This window comes from Bos taurus, chromosome 7 (assembly GCF_002263795.3).
Source record: "Bos taurus isolate L1 Dominette 01449 registration number 42190680 breed Hereford chromosome 7, ARS-UCD2.0, whole genome shotgun sequence".
In the NCBI taxonomy this organism is placed as follows: Eukaryota; Metazoa; Chordata; class Mammalia; order Artiodactyla; family Bovidae; genus Bos; species Bos taurus.
Window position 1 is genome coordinate 69,419,789 of NC_037334.1, and position 16,157 is coordinate 69,435,945.

The 16,157-nt window shown below is 36.3% G+C and overlaps 2 protein-coding genes across 4 annotated transcripts in view; one reads left to right on the plus strand and one right to left on the minus strand.

Moving 5' to 3' along the window:
- LSM11 (LSM11, U7 small nuclear RNA associated) overlaps positions 1 to 16,157 on the plus strand; it is a 414,613-nt gene that overhangs the window by 90,852 nt on the left and 307,604 nt on the right.
- CLINT1 (clathrin interactor 1) overlaps positions 1 to 16,157 on the minus strand; it is a 57,573-nt gene that overhangs the window by 39,534 nt on the left and 1,882 nt on the right. The window contains exon 1 of one of the 4 annotated variants that reach the window (XM_059888310.1): positions 446 to 1,079. The exons of the other annotated variants lie outside the window; for them this stretch is intronic. The gene's annotated coding sequence lies outside the window, so the exon portion shown is untranslated. Of the gene's footprint in view, positions 1 to 445; positions 1,080 to 16,157 lie in introns of those variants that run through there. 4 annotated transcript variants of the gene reach the window in all.

Consider the following 16,157-nt stretch of genomic DNA (forward strand, 5'->3'; position numbering starts at 1 on the left):
TGATATTTTATGAAGCACAGCTAAACAAAAAGAAACACAGCAAAGAGCTCAGGAAGAGATAGATGACCTCTCCCCACGGGCCTTACTCTCACACTAGTAGCTGCTTTTCTAGGCTCCCTCATGCAGACCTAACATTTTTCACAAGGATCAATACCCATATGAGATACCCCAATAGTCCCAAAGTGGAAAAAATGACTATTCTTACAAATTAGAGCTGCTTTTTAACAAGAAAACGTCTCTATGTATTTTAAGAGGTAGCAACACGGAGGCAGCTTCACCATTTTTCACCCTGATACATTATTTCAAAGCACATGATAAAAGCTGGGCAGGCTGGGTGCAGTTGTTGGGATGTTCGGAGTTATCTTTGGGAGTCTCTTCCCACAGTGCCTACTTCCTATTAATTTCCAAAACCTGTTCATTCTGCATTAAAAATATAGGTACTCACCTCCAGCCCAGGCTCCCACAAAAGCATTTAACAATCTCTCCAATTCAGGTGTATTATCCTTTCATTCATCCTCCAAAGCAAAACAGATTCATCTTCCTAGTGTTTAGTGTTGGTCATGTTAGCTTACCACAAACTCAATAAATCCATCTTCCCCGAAACATCTTCCTCCTCCTGTGCAGTGGACAGTACCATCCAGGGTTATAGTTTGAACATCTCTATTGATTACTTCTCTCCCCTCTTCTAGCCAGCATCCAATCCATTCCCAGGCCTTTTCAACTCCGTTTTCTAAGTATCTCTCAAATATGTCCATCTGCTTCTCCCACATGCACCCCCACTACCTTAGTCCACTACCACCATTTCTCACAGGGATTATTGCCAACAACCATGTAACTAGTCTGCTTCCCATCTATCTCCCAACAGGCCAGAGCCAAAGTGAACTCCTGCTGAAATAAAAATCTTATCTATCTGACCTCCCATTTTAAATCCAGCAAAGATTTCCTTACTACCTTCAAGATGAAGTCCTCAATCCTTCATATGAGATACCAATTTATTTTTTCAGTCCCACCACTGCCATTCTCTCCAGGTCTTTGCACATACTTTCTTTTGGTTTTTAAATCCTCTGCCCATCTATCCCATCCCCCCACCTAATTCCAACCTTATCAGATTTTAGCTTAAATGTTACTTCTTCCAAGAAATCTTCTTTCAACTTTGGGGAACTGCCTATATGCTCTACATGGCAAAGAACAGTATGTGCTTTCTATTACCTTGAACTAAAACTAAAACTGGGCCACTATATAATGGGCATGTTTGTTTCCTTGCTTGTCTCACCTTCTAGACTGAAAACATCCAGAGAACACAGATTTTGTCTTTCTCACTTAAGAACCTCAGTACCTGGAACAGGTTTGGTGACAGCAGATGTTCAGTAAATATTTATTGAATAACTGAACAGAAGGATTATAATTCTTAAATATTTTCTTTCCTCTGACTAAAAAAGTCCTAATTGACTTTTGATAGTAGTCCTCAACCAATCTCTCCAGCCTTTTCTCCCACTACTTCTGTTTCATTTACTTTATGAGATAATCATATTGTATTACTAGTTGAAATTTAAGCATGCTTCCCTGGTGGCTCAATGGTAAAGAAGCCACCTGCAATGCAGGAGACATGGGTTCGATCCCTGGGTCAGGCAGATCCCCTGGAGAAGGGAATGGTAACTCACTCCAGTATTCTTGCCTAGATAATTCCAAGGACAAGAGGAGCCTGTGGTACAGTCCATGGGGTTGCAAAGAGTCAGACACAACTAAGCAACTAACACTTCACTTTACTTTCTTACCTGACTAACTGTTCACTCCCGGAATCCCCACCTCTTCTTTGAGTTAAAATCAACCCTAGTTTTAAACAAAGATGCAAAAATGAAGTCTTCCTGACTCTTTCCAACCCATAATCTTCCTTTCCTATGAAGAAATAAACATTACATTTATAACTCTTATGAATTATATTCTGCCTTGTACAACGGCTATAACTGAATTTAATTTCCTTAATATGTTTAAAAAGCAAGTAGAGTTGACTATTTGAGGACTCAGTTTATTTCCTTGCCAAAATATATTTTTAACACCAAAATCAATATTCATAGCACTTTCATGGTCATTTGTCAACAGTGTGCAGCAAAACTCTCAGTTACCTGTCTTACAGTCCCAGATGAGGTCAAAAAGGTGACGCTCTCGTTTCAGTTCTCATACTGTAAACAAATGTCCTTTCTCTGGTTTACTCGGTGCCATATTTTTCACATCTTTATGATTTCTCTTGATTTTGTTGTTTAACATGGCCCCCAAGCTGAGTGCTAAAGTGCTGTCTAGTGTTTCCAAGAGGTTATGATGTGCCTTATAGAAAAAATATCTTCATATAAGACACGTAATATAGTTGGCCCTGGGTTCAATGTTAATGAGTCAACAATATATGTAATAAGGAAAGCATCTTTAAACAGAAATACACATAAAACAAAGTTACATACTAACTGGTTGATGAAAATGTTGTGATCAGAGGCCCACAGGAACCTAATCCTGTATTTCCTGTAAGAACAAAGATTCAGTGTTTGCAGTAACTTTTAAAAACATAACTACCTCAATTAATCAGTACTGACTGTACTATATATTATGCATTTTTGTTTCCCTCTCAGTACCTAACAATGGATGCCTCACATAAAATGGAATATTTAATAACTGACCGGTGAATACATAAATGAAATCTATGATCTCTTGGTAACAGAGAGTATCAGACGGGGGGTGCGGGGGGGGGGGGGGGCATGGAAGATAAGGACTTTGAGATTAAGATATGAATAGAGAGGACTAAAATAAACACCCGCTGACCAACATATACATATACACAAACAGAATGACATGAGAAGTAATAACCTCACAAAATTTCTTTTTAAAGAGCTGTCACAGATGTTTCAATCCCAGGCTTTTTGGAGTCAGTCTGAAAGATTTGTTAAATTATTATAAGCCCTAAAATTAGCTTACTGACCCCCAGCAAAGACTTTAAAAGGTAAGATACCTCGGCCCAAGACTTCTGTGTCCCATATAAATATATGAAAAGCTAAATATGAAATTTAAGGCTAAAAAAATTTTGTTAAATCTCGTACTCATGCTCAGTATCAACTATGAATTTGAAAGCATCGTGGATTTCACTTCTCCAGATGCTGGAATTCTAATACACAAGCCTCCTTTTGCACAGCATCTTGTTAACTGAAACTCCTACATATTGGACCAGGCTCTCATTTTGCACAATCTATTACCACAGAAGAACAAAGCAAAGCAAATACTGTATAACAGTAATTCTCATGTATTCCTTCCAAAGTAACACAAATAAGAGGCAAACAAACACATTTTATTGCCCACTTTACATTCCATTCCATAACTGTCATGCTATACTCATGATTTTAACCAGTGCCCCTTTCTACTCATGTTCCCACCTCAACCTCCAATCCATTATTCAACTCAGCACCAACAGTAAGGTAACATAGATGGGATCACTTCACTCCTTTGCTTATCAAAATTCCACTGTTTAATATACTTAAAATAAATCCAAACTCCATGCAATGACCTACAAATCCCTGAGCCTACCACTCTTCTTCCACATGCTCCTGCCACACTGTTCTCTAATATTCTCACCAGCTCCTTATTTGCTCACTCCATGAGTGAAACACTCCAAGGATAAAACACTCTTCCTTTACTCTGTGTGCTCTAAATTCTTTACAGATACCATATCCTCAAAAAGGCCTACTGCTGCTGCTGCTAAGTCGCTTCAGTCGTGTCCGACTCTGTGTGACCCGACTCTGTGCGGCAGCCCACCAGGCTCCTCCGTCCCTGGGATTCTTCCAGGCAAGAACACTGGAATGGGTTGCCATTTCCTTCTCCAACGCATGCATGCGTGTTAAGTCGCTTCAGTCGTGTCCAACTCTATGCGGCCCTATGGACAGCAGCCCACCAGGCTCCTCTGTCCACAGGATTCTCTAGGCAAGAATACTGGAGTGGGTTGCCATGTCCTTCTCCAAAAAGGCCTACTATCACCACCCTAAATGAAATAGCCCCATTCACCACTCTCTACTTCAGTCCCTTTTCTTCGTAACACTCAAAAAATGTAATTATTTTGCTTACTTTTTCTTTTTAGTTATTTCTCCCCACCAAAACTTGCTTACAACTGTACTTTAAGTATCTGAAAGAGTTCCAAATGCTCAGTGAACAGTCATTTAAGTGAATGCATGCATGCACACATGCTAAGTTGCTTCAGTCTTGTCTGACTCGGTGCGACCCTACTGACTGTAGCCAGCCAGGCTCCTCTGTCCATGGGATTCTCCAGGCAAGAATACTGGAGCGGGTTGCCATGCCCTTCTCCAAGGGATCTTCCCCACTTAGGGATTGAACTTGCGTCTCTTAAGTCTCCTGCATTGGCAGGCGGGTTCACCACTAGCGCTACCTGGGAGGCCCTTGTAGATGAGTAAGCCAGGTTATCGTGTGGCTTCCCTGCAACCTTTAGTGTACTTCATTCTCCTTGTCATACGGGTAATCTGACATGAGAAGCAGACCTATAATTTGAGTTTCCTTTATTAAGAGATTATCTAAGTATTAAGAATATATAACTCATTCATGAAAAGATTATCACCATTTATTCTAAAAAACTCATATCTTAAAAATGTTATCATTCTAGGATTGTTTCTCTTATGTTGCCAGAATGCCTCTGTATCTCTGCCCCCTCGTCCTCTCTGGCTATCTCTTTCTGAAAGTGATGGATCTTCAGCCAAAAAAAAAAAAAACCTTATCGGTCTAAAAGGAATGTTAATTATATATTGGATTGTTTTCAGCTTATTCCTTATATATCTCAACATAGCCAAAAGGAGATTACCTATGTTAAATTCCAACACCAAGGCTATATCTCCAGCAAATTTCTCAAGTTCTTTTAACTCTTAATGTTCATATTACTTGTATTTGTTTTAATTATTTAATATTATATAATCTTTCTGCTTTTTACATTTATACATACATAATTTGTTAATTGTTCAGAAAATAAGATTCTCAACATATGGACCAGTTCCTTCCAATTTAGGTCAAAAGGATTTCATATTCCAACTGAGTTATCTATTTGGTTTGGGGGTAAAGTAGGCATTATGTCTACACTTAAGATAGATATCCTAAGATTATCTACAGAAAATTATTATTCAATACTTATTTCCACAAATGTCACAATCAAGTATTTTATATTTGCTTGCTAAATAAAGTGCCAACATTCAGCACTCTAATTAGAATAGTACTGCCATAATTAAGTGAGACTTAAATTACTCAGTAATCAGCTGCTAGTATAAACAATTCAAAAGCCAAACAGGAATTTAGTATGTGAATTACAGGTTGTAACATGAAATACCATTAGGAAAAGTACATTCTAGAGGGCACTTTATTGACATAATCACATTATCTACGATATATATACTTGTACAGAAAATGCTTTGCTATTTGTCTTTTCATACTTAAGTGATTTACAGAAAGCAAACTGCATTGTTGGGGAGAGAATGGCAATGTAGCACCCTTCACAAATCTTTAATTATCTTAAGGTTTAAAAATATGAAACAAAAATGTAAAACCTTAATTATTCAAAAGAAAAATACCACCACCGCACTTCCAAAGAGGTCTTTATCCCATGTGCCAACTCTTTTACTGTAGGTGGTCCTACACATAGGGAATTCTAGCAACATCTTAACTGTGACAGAAAAATCTCTCTAGTCCACCATACATTTCCTTTAAAAATGTGTCCCATTGCTAAAAACAACCAAAACCAGGGATCCTTGCAGAAATCGCCAACTCCAGGGCTGAAGTAGTGAAAATACAGGATAAGCTTGAAGCAGCTGTGCCAGAATGTAAGAAAGTGCTCAGAAAATAAAACAGCATGACAAATATAATCATTCCTCCATTAAAGCAGTAAAGAGTTTTAATACAGTGAACATTGTATGTTATGCTTTTAGATACAGAATGCATCAATTTTAATGTAAAGGAAGTTTATAGTTAAAACATGATATTTAGGCTCACCTGATGTCTTATAATTAACGTCATTTTATAATTAAGTTACAGTAAAAAGGAACAATTAGTAATATAATGTATGCAAATCTTATTCTTTTGGTACATCAACCACCACACCCCTTGCCTCAAACCAGGTTAGCATGTCAAGCAATCTTATTCATATGAGTAAAAAATCCTAAAGGTTAAACATTTCAAGCAACTAACAGGCCAATCACAACCTCAATGACTCTATAGGATTATTCTAGTTACAAAGTGTTCATGAAAAATTAGTAATATTATTATTTTTAATGACAAGTTAATAAAAGCTAGTAAAATGTTACATTTAGATACAACAGTAATATTCTATTTATGACTCTGAATAACTAGAGCACAGATTCCCACTTGCCAGAATAACTTTTAGAGAAATATTCAGCATAAAACATTTATTTGAAAATTGTTCTGGAAATACCAGTCATTACAAACTCAACTATATATGTTATGACACATATTATCAATGCAAGCACAAGTTTCTCAAATGCCACTTCTAATAAATTTTGAAAGCATATGCTACTGAGGTCCATATTTTTTTTAAGTACAGGAATATTATTCCTATTCAAAAACCAGAAACAGTCCTATTCTGTACTTAAAGCAGCTTTAGACTTGCATTGTTTTGTGTATAAGTTTACTTGTGAAACTATCTTTCCTATTGCTGACAACTGCTTAAGGTCACTTAAATAGGTTATTTAGTAAATCAATTTCTTCTCAAAAAACAAAGGACAGTGTGATATTTATCTTTATCAAGAGATGTGTATGTTAAACTGATCTCAGAAGCAAATCAAACATCCCAGGGTATTAAAAAATGGATACAGCATAAGAATTATTAGCATTATACATCCCAATTCTAGTTTTTACAGGTACAACAAAATAGTAGCTACTAAAATAACTTTAATAGTAAAGATTTTGTTAAAAGGGTTTAAAGTTTATTAAAAAGTTTGGCCAACTTTTAAATTCCTACTCTTTGGAACTAATCCAAGGAATGAGTTTTTGTTCACCTTTATCTTTTAATTTTAGGTTACAGCTTTTTAAAGTTACCTCATGATTAAACAAGACCAAAGAACCAGAATTTATTGATAACACAATGGTAAACCTTTTTATAATATATTATCTCATTTAATTCTAACAGTCCTAGAAGGTAATAGATCTTATCCCCAGACTTATGCCTTCCCTCAAATTACTCCTTCCACCCCTCATTTAAAAACAAAATTGAAACTCAAAGAAGTTAGCTCAGCTTGGGCATACTCATAAAAAATTATCTTTTAAAATATGTGGTAACCTATTTAAAATATCCTATTAAGATAATTTTATTAACTGCATTGGGCTTCCCTGGTGATTCAGTGGTAAAGAATCCATCTGCCAGTGCAGAGGATGCAGGTTCAATCCCTTCTTTAGATCCCCTGGAGAAGAAAATGGCAAACCACTCCAGTATTCTTGCCTGGGAAATCCCATGGACAAAGGAGCCTCGTGGGTTACATACAGTCCATGGGGTCGCAAAAGAGTCAGACACGACTTAGTGACTAAACAACAACAATTATTAACTGTATTATGAGACTTCTTCAGGAAAGTAATGTAAAAGAAAGCACCAAAATTAGTTAAGCTTAAAGAAAAGCATAAAACCCTTCTAAGAGGAGAAAATGATGAAACATCCTACACTGGGAAATATGTGAAAATTACACCTTTGTAGACACAAATGCTTGACATTGTACAGTTTGACCACATCACTTATAGGTATTTCCACCTCTATGTGATTAAGTTCAGATGTACTGCCAAATATCAAACACGAAGTGAAAGAATATAAGAAATCCTATCAATAGAATAATGAGAAATCCTGCACCTCAGCAGTGAAAGTTTGAGTTTATAGAACTACCTGTAAGTGAACTCTAATACTTGATATTTTTAAATTTTAAGTGTTATTTAAAATTTTTAAATTAAGTCAGCAAAATTTTCTCCCACTTTCATCCATGATTAAACTTAGATTTACCTAAGATCGATTAAACTTAGATTTACTCAAATGACTTTCAAATCCCAAAAACTAGACTCAACATTTCTGACACTAAAGAAATTGTTCCCAGAACATAACTACTAAAATTTTGAAACCTATATAATTTATTTCCCCTCAAACTCTCAAACAAACACACACCATCAAACACCTGTGCTTTATTTAATCTGGACTATCTGGGGATAGAAGGGGAACTTCCTTTTGAAACAGAACAGCTTCTAAGACAGTATCACTGATGTCATCCTCTGCTTGGAACCATTCAGCAGTAGGTTCTTATTAGCAACCACATCATTTGACCTGTGTTTCAGATGTTTCATTCTATGTTTAATACCTTTTTCGGCCTTAACGTCCTTTCAGTAGATACACATTTCTGAAATACTGAAATACCAGGATTTATCTACTTCATTAAGCTTTTGCTCAGTCTTAATTGTTCTTTCCATTCCCTGAATTTCTACATATTTACCTATACCACAAATCTGGCTATCATACCATCTTATATTATTCTGTCTTTTTCATGTGCTTGTCATGTGCATCCACTTAACAGAACCATAAGCTGCACTGGAACCATAAGGTCTGTCACTCAGTTTACAGTGCTCTACAATGCTCATGGTAGATATTTAATAAGCACTCACTGAAGGATCCTTGTAAGATTAGTAAGAATATCAGTAATGTACTTTCAGTTATTGTATACTATTTAGATATTTACAACCTACGCCATCCTCCTTGGATAGGCACATACTGAACTAAGGAAAATTATTTTCAAATTACCCAATTTAAGCTGAGTGTAAGAAAAGTTGGAAAACTTTGGACATATATCAGGGATTAATACAACACAGCACTACAGGCACAGCTAACTGACATAAAGATCAAAGACTTGAGGGAAGTTTATTAAAGCTGTGGGAGCTGATTACAGGGTAATTTTGAACCTATGATACAGCTTATGACTGTCATGAACTTTTTTTTAGGATTAATTACAATGAGTAAGTTCATTATAATAGCTAAGATTTCCTTTTCCACTAACAAAACAACTGTTTGCATCTCGATCATTGAAGGGCATCCTACTTATAGACAATATTCAGAGGCTAGAAAAATTTTCTTTTATGACCAGTATATATAGGGAAAAAAAGAATAAACGCTTATTGAATTTGATTCAGAAGCTTATAAACTTCTTCCAAGTACTTTTTAACTGGTTTAAGTAAAACCAGTAATTCACCTTTATTACAGTAATGTCTTGTACAAGTTAGCAACAACTGTGAAATATATGTTCTAAAAGCTGACACTAGACTTAAATCTAGACTCCATTTTCTATATGTGTTATTTCAGGCAAGTTTCTGGACTTCTCTGTGGCCAATTTTCTCAATCACAAACTAATATTAATAATAATGCTGTCACTATTGTTCCTGGCACATGGCAAATACTCAATAATGATTTATTAGAAGTATCTGGACTTGCCCTCAAGAGGCTTACATCCCAGAGGCAGCAGATGGACAGATGTAAATAAAAGTAGCAGAAGTGGCTTGTGCTAAAATAATAGCAGAGCAGCTTGTGTGAATGCAGGCATCTTATTAGACTGACACGGAACAGTGAATGAGGGAGAGTGGTGGGAGACGAGGTCAGAGGGAGCTGCAGAGCTAGACCAAGTAGAGGCTGGTGAGCAGCAAAATAAAAAGTGGCTGGAGAGTTCTGAACCGATGTGACTTAAACAGTTTTAAAGGATCACCCTTGTTGCTATGTGCAGATTACAGGATTAAAATTTTTATTTGGCTTCATGAGAAATGAAATACACTTCAGAAACCCATTCAGTACCAAACTTATAACTATAAACCAAACATATCATACCACTATGGTTTAACTGTTAATACGAAGTTTTAATCACACAATCTTAAGTCACTTAAAAATTACAAGTGATGAATGTTCTTTAATGATTGCTAATATTGCATGAAAATAAATAGCAAGAAAAACAAATTGAATTTTCAATGTATATCTTCCTTCTCTTACAAAAATAAAGGCTATCTAAAGGAATTCCCTGGTGGGCTAGTGGTTAGGACTCCACGTTTTCACTGAGAAGGTCTGATTCAAGGTCTGGTGGGAAAACTAAGATCCCACAAGCCACGATGGTACAGCCAAAGAGAAAAACAAAAGCGGGGCCAGGGTGGGATGAGTCGCCAGTATCTAGATAAGAATTTTTTTTTTTTGAGTGAAAAATTTTACCTGATGAGTTTGTGTGGAAGTTATAAAAAGTTGGGCTTCCCTTGTAGCTCAGCTGGTTAAGACTATGCCTGCAATGCAGGAGACCTGGGTTCGATCCCTGGGTTGGGAAGATCCCCTGGAGAAGGGAAAGGCTACCCACTCCAGTATTCTGGCTTGCAGAATTTCATGGACTCTACAGTCCATAGGGTCACAAAGAGGTGGACATGACTGAGTGACTTTCACTATAAAAAATTATTCATAATTAGAATTATGTATAACTTACTCTCCAGGTGTGTGCGTGTGTGATCAGTTGTATCTAACTCTTTGAGACTCCATGAACTATAGCCAGCCAGGCTCCTCTGTCCATGGAATTTTCCAGGCAAAGAATACTGGAGTGGGTTGCCATTTCCTTCTCCAGGGGATCTTCCCAACCCAGGGATCGAAACTTACTCTCCTGAGAATTTATAAACTAAGCAAAATTCCTATGTCAAAAGAAGACACTCCAAGACAGGGCTAACTGGACTTAAGTACAAAACACGCCTGGCTATTGTTGCACATTAACAAAATTATTCATATTTAATAATTCATTAGCTAGATCTATCCACAGTCATGAGGAGCTATCAACTGGTTCCAACGTGGGAATGCATTATGTTACTCTGCTGCTGCTGCTGCTAAGTCGCTTCAGTCGTGTCCGACTCTGTGCGACCCCACAGACGGCAGCCCACCAGGCTCCCCTGTCCCTGGGATTCTCCAGGCAAGAACACTGGAGTGGGTTGCCATTTCCTTCTCCAATGCATGAAAGTGAAATTGCTCAGTCATGTCCGACTCTTAGCGACCCCATGGACTGTAGCCCACCAGGCTCCTCCATCCGTGGGATTTTCCAGGCAAGAGTACCGGAGTGGGGTGCCACTGCCTTCTCCGATTATGTTACTCTACCTATATTTAATTTTCTGGCTAATGAACTCTGGTAAGCCAAAATGATTTCTTACCAACTTGGGACAGTGTATCGAAAAACTAAAAAGCACACTGTAACATGCTTTCCTTGTAAATGTGTGCTCACTCAGTTGTGTCTGACTCTTCACAACCCCATGGGGACTGCAGCCTACCAGGCTCCTCTGTCCATGGGATTTCCCAGGAAAGAATACTGGAGTGGGTTGACATTTCCTTCTCCAGGGGATCTTCCTGATCCAGGGATTGATCCCATGCCTTCTGCGTCTCCTGCATTGGCAGGTGGGTTCCTTATCCGCTGAGCCACTTGGGAAGCCCCCTTTCTTGTATATACTGCTTGTCTACTATCAGAGATTATGAATTGGGAATCACATTTTAGAGTTACTTTTCTTGATTCTGTTCAGTTTCTTTAAGGATAGATTGTCCACTTCAATTTGCCTTCATAAATCTTTATGTATTTTAGAAGAAATATTTTATATTAGCAGCATCTTTAAAACCTTGAGAAATACAAGCTGAAAAAAAATGAGCAGATGGAAATTGCAATATGTCTTTCCAAAGACTTTATTCCTCAATGTGTCTTTCAAAAGCGTTTCTGTAATATGCTTTACAATATTAAAGGCATTTGTGATTTGCTAAACACAACACAAGGCATACATAACAGAGATATTTTTATGAGTTCTATGGGTTGCTTAATGTGTCTATTTAGGTGAATACACATTGAAAATAATGATTTATGGATTAAGACACAGTTCTTACACACTTGTAAATAATTTAGTTTGACATTTTCTTTATTCCTTCAAACACTATATCTTTTGATTTTTTCTGTTATAAATTGTTATAAATTATTTTGTGCTTTGCACAATAAAAGTAGCATTTCAAGAGTTTATTTTATGTCAAGCACTATGCTAAGTGTTTCAAATTTAATCCTCACAAGAACTCTGTAAAACAAAATACCATCCTATTTTATAGATGGGAAAGTTTGGAGATATTGTCCTAATCCTCAGGATCACTATTTCTTAGTGATGGACTTAGGATTTCAATCCAGTTCTGATCTCTGAACCACAAACTTCTTCCCAGATTCACTCAACACCAGATCGAAGTGCCTAAGTATAAGACAGTGCATATAGCTAGAAAAGTAATATAAAAATATATACAGGGACTAGCATACATAATTAGACTTAACAATGAAAGGTCATAAGAAGTGACACCTTAAAAAAAAAAAAGATAAACAGTTAAGTATACTGTCCTAGAATGTTAGGTAATGTCAGCTAAGACTAAAAAGAGCTAATCTTTATACATAAGATTCATTAAAAGTACTGCAAATGTACTTTGACTCTATGAAGTAGTCCTGTTGTCCCCAAAATTGGAATTTGAATTTATCAAGTGAGTAGATACAATTACCAAATTGCAAGACATATAGACGTTAGAGAAACAAACAACTGTATGGGAACCAATTAACAAAATCCAAACTGAAGAAAGTACAAAAAACTTAATTTCTTCAACAAATAAATAGTATGAGTGCAAAAAAAGACCGGGATTGAACCTAGACAAAAAGAGAATCAAGAGATACACCCACCAACTCAGAAACATCAAAGAGGAATCATGAGGTAAATGAGAAAGGAATGATGACTGGACATTCGATATAAAGTAATCATCTTTTTTAAAAGGTATGATAATCTGGTTATAATAATAAAAAAAAGATGACTCTTTACCTTTTGGAGACTGATACAAATGAAATGATACATTGTCTTGAATTTGCTTCAAAATAATATGGAGTGGGGATAAAGCAAGACTAGCCAAACTTTGAAGCTAGGTCTGTGTAAGCAGGGATTCACTACCTCCATTTTTGGATATATTTAAAATTTTCCAAAATAAAAGCCCCAAATTAAATTCCAATTAGATCTAAATATGAAACATAAAATAAAATTTCTTCACGATTAAAAAAAGTTAAGCTGCCTATACTCTTTCTTTCCTAAAGGAAATATTAAATAAACATTGGAAATAGGAAGAAAATAACACAAGAGCACAGAAAAAGGTTCAACTATGAAGCCTTACTGTAAAACCTAGGAGTGTTAGTTAGAGGTACTTAAAATTTAAAAAGCCAAATACTTTTAGTGGATTTATCAGTAAACAGACGAAAAACTGCTTGAAAACACTAGGGCACAGGAAAACGTAAGATGCAGCTAAGAGCTTTTAAGAAGCACCTTGGCAACAGTACTAACTAGACTAATTTAAACTACAGAAAAATCACTCCTAAGATATGCTCGCAAAAGGTAAAACTCATCTTTCTTGGGAATTAAATTCTTAGTATTTACTTGTGTCCAGTTACTAGAAGAGAGGACGACAGGATAATGATTTTACTGTTTCAGCAATAACAACTGGTTTAAAGAAAAGTTGATATGGAGAGACTAGAAAGCTGAAAATCACCTTTATTTTTAAATTCTAAGAAGCAAACTGAACAGAGATTTACTAGTAAGATAGGGAAATTAGGGGGAATACATCTGAGGACTGAAAGGGAAAACCAATGATAAGTTCAAGTTGTAGTGGCAATTTTTTTAAAGACAGGTATTGTATTTTTCAAGTTCAGAAAATACAGTACTATTCCAATAAATAATAAATGTATTAACTGTTGAAATAACTGAATGAAATATTTTCTATTAAAAGCAAGGGGTTCTCCTTCTGGGGTCAGCTAGACTAAAATAGAAATTTGCACGATTCTATTATGTTATGCAAACATTTAGAAACTAAAAATATGCAAATACACCAACAAAAATCATCTTAAAGGGGAAAAAAATGCAAGCTAATGCTTAAGAGAATAACTTAAAATGGACAATCTATAGCAATTGCTAGCAGTTTGAATCACTATCTTAAAGAGAGTAAGGGCCACTGATGAAATAGATTTACCATTAATGTTACTCCCTGCATGAAAGAGAAGTGTTGGCTGGCCTTGAACAGGAAGCAGTAGTAAGTGGTTTGATTCTCCACTACCAGGTTACCTTCACTGCATTTCCAAAATTTGAAGAACACAACAGAACTACAGCAACTTTCAGTTCATACCAAAAATGGGGTAACAGAATATTAAAGTGCTCAATTTTATTTCATCATCACATGAAGAGAGGCAGGTCAAAGGATGACAGTGGTCAAGCTAGTCCCAGTTGGTGGGAGTGGTGCCACTTATCCTTTCCTGCCACAGCTCCCTTTAATGCAACTTGAGTACATGTGGGAGGAAACTGGCACTCCAAGCTCTGGTGAGCTTTTGGTTTTATCTGCTTTTCCTCAGTTCCACAATGTCCTGCAAAACAGAGGCATTTAATACCACGAGCAGGTTCAAAACTTGTGGAAAGTATCTCCCTAACCCTCCGTGAAAGTTTTCAAATTCTCAAAAGTCAATATTTAAAATATATCATTATACTTAAGAACTGCCATCATACTGGATCTAACAGTAGCTTCAGAGGACACAAGAGCATTTTTCCTTCTGAAGTATAAACCTCATTGGGTAGGGATATATACTAAATAAAAAGTCCTAATTTTCCAGTCATGGATTGCACTTTATTTATTGCATAAAGCAATTAAATATAACATTTATTGACTGTCACATAGAAAAATTGTCTTTTCAGCTGAAACTGTCTCTGGTGGATAATGACTTTCTAAAATTTATCTGCTGTTATGAAATACTTGCTCCATTTTTCCCCTGACAGAAATTCGTATTTCCAAAATGCCAACAAGGTTGGAAAAAGTCATTCTAATACAATCCCATCATTTTAAAGATAAGGAATCCAAGCTCTGGAGAGTCTTATGATTCTGCCTCAAATTATACATATGGCTAATTTAAAAAGCAGTATCAGAAGGTGAACCCAGGTCTCCCCAAACCTCTAGCCAGGGCTATATCATATAAAGCCTCATTTCTATTCAACACAGCTCTCAGAGCAGTCCTTAATCACTTTATTGTTTCCCCTTTTGCAAGTTTCCTCATCACCTTATCCCCTTGATAATCTGAATAGCTGTTCTATGGATCTGTTTCACTTCCATTATGGCAATTTAAGATGAACGGTCTAAATGGGCATAATGCCACAGGTACTGGTTTTGTAAAATGTTTGTATTTGGGGTGGATGACTATTTCTTTTCTTCCAATGAAAGATGAAAATTAAGTACTCATCAGTAAAATAACCTCATGTTCTAATCCTAATATGTGTCAGACACCACTCAAAGTTTTTTAAAAAGTCCTTGGTGGCAACATTCTTACATGTTCTTGAGTAACTTGGTTTAAGTTTCCCCTCTTTTTAAAATCTTTTAAGCTACTTATTTAATTGGCTGCACCTAGTCTTAGTTGCTGCATGTGGGATCTAGTTCTCTGACCAGGGACAGAACCCGGCCGGGCCCCCTGCACTGAAGCCCCAAGTCTTTGTCACTGGACCACCAGGGAAGTCCCCAGGTTTCCATTCTTATTTGGGTAGTAAAAAGGAAGACTGAAGTTATTTTCCAACAGCAGCTCTTCCATTAGATTGACTTGATAGCTATTTATGTGACAAATTTAATCTGAGGTACTTGAAACTTAGTAACAAAGGTGAGAAAAACAACATGAAAAGAACAAGAACAAGAATATTGCCTTGATTTGTCTCCTGAAAAAGTGTACCTTGTCTTCAAATTTTTGAGTACCACAAATTTAGTCCCCTAAGGTAAGAAGGTGTTTTAGTGATTTTTTCTTCCACCGACCTCTGGTTAAGAAACAGTTCTGTAGAGATTTTTGGATCTTCAAAGACTGTTTAAGCTGGTATCCTTTACACCATATATAAAAGAACAACCAATAAACCTGGATTAAAAAAAACCCGGATTAAAAAAAACCCAAAAAACAAAAACATGATTTTATTTTTACCTTTGGAAAGCAAAGGATATATAAATAGCAAAACAAAACCAAAATAAAGGACCGAGGACTTAATGGTCAAATAAATGGTTGACAAAGCAAAACCACCAAATC